Source organism: Vombatus ursinus, unplaced genomic scaffold (assembly GCF_900497805.2).
Source record: "Vombatus ursinus unplaced genomic scaffold, bare-nosed wombat genome assembly UNPS02014797.1, whole genome shotgun sequence".
Lineage (NCBI taxonomy): Eukaryota > Metazoa > Chordata > Mammalia > Diprotodontia > Vombatidae > Vombatus > Vombatus ursinus.
In genome coordinates this window covers 5775798-5777057 of record NW_020954575.1, presented here as the reverse complement: position 1 = coordinate 5777057, position 1260 = coordinate 5775798, and the positions used below count along the sequence as shown (strand labels likewise).

Below are 1260 nucleotides of genomic sequence, written 5' to 3'. Positions count from 1 at the left end.
AGTAAAAGCCACGAAAAACAAACCAAAAAAAAAAATGAAAAAGTATACTTCAATCTGAATTCAGACTCCATAGTTTTTTCTCTGGATGTGGATAACATTTTCCATCATGAGTCTTTTGGAATTGTCTTAGATCATTGTATTGCTGAGAAGAGCTAAGTCTATCATATAGTTGATCATCGAAAAATGTTGCTTTTACTGTATACAATGTTCTCCTGGTTCTGCTCACTTTGGTTCAACATTAGTTCATGTAAGTCTTTCCACTGCAACCTGGGTTCTAAGCTTCCTCATAGGACCCTTTCCTATCCTCGCTTAGGGCCCTTAGCCTTTATTAAGTACCTGCTGCCTGCCAGTCACTGTGCTAAGCATTGGGAAAGAAACATGAGTTCAAATCTTAGCTCTGCTATTTAGTACCTATGTTTCCTTAGACAAGAGGATCTCTCTCTCTGGGCCTCAGTTTATTCATCTGTATAATGAAGGGGTTGGATCACAAAATTTCTTACATTCCTTCCCAGCTCTAAGAGTCTACGATCCTATGAATGTGCAATGCTGAAGGGAAGGAAGATGAGTGAAGAGGAACTTCTGTTGGGCATATAACCAAGCTAATGAGGATTCCAAGTGAGGATAGAGTGCCTTACACGTAGTAGGCACTTAATATATGTTTCTTTGTATGAATGAATGAATAAATAAATAAGTGAAAAAGACAGAGGCGAGCATAACTCTTGTCCACAGGCCTAGATCAGCCCTTTTTCCTCAGCTTCACTGCCTGGAGTTGTGGGGTCTCAAATATAGTTTAAGGAACCCTCTATACCTAGAATGTCATGATCCAGATTAGCTCATGCGAAAACCCGGAGCATCTGGATTAGGGACACAATCTCCCATATATACATAGAGACGTACGGTCAAGCACATACTCATACAAAGACACATGCAATCACACAATGAAGTACCACCATGGTCAGAATGCCAATTCTGCTTTTCTCCAGAATTTGGCTTGTAGGAAATCTAGGTAGGCATAACTGCACTTGTGGCTTTATTCATTTTCATGAGCCCTCCTTTTCATCTCGGCCATCTGCAGATCAATGAAATGAATAGAACCTTTTATTTGAATGTAAATTTTTTTTAAATTTTTCACAGAGATATTGTTTAAGTAAGGTGAATTTGCATGATAATTTTTCAGTGTATACTTAAAAATTGGAAAATGGAGGAAACTGGTTTTAAGTCAACAAAATGGCACTGATTTTTCTTCAGGTACTTTTTGAC

The 1260-nt window shown here is 38.3% G+C and overlaps 1 long non-coding RNA gene across 1 annotated transcript in view; it reads left to right on the top strand.

Annotated features, from left to right (window-relative positions):
• Nucleotides 1–1006, top strand: part of LOC114049322 — a 3019-nt gene extending 2013 nt beyond the window's left edge. Inside the window, exon 3 of the long non-coding RNA XR_003569852.1 lies at nucleotides 513–1006. This is a non-coding gene — a long non-coding RNA (uncharacterized LOC114049322). The remainder of the gene's footprint in view (nucleotides 1–512) is intronic.
• The last annotated feature ends 254 nt before the right edge of the window (nucleotides 1007–1260 follow it).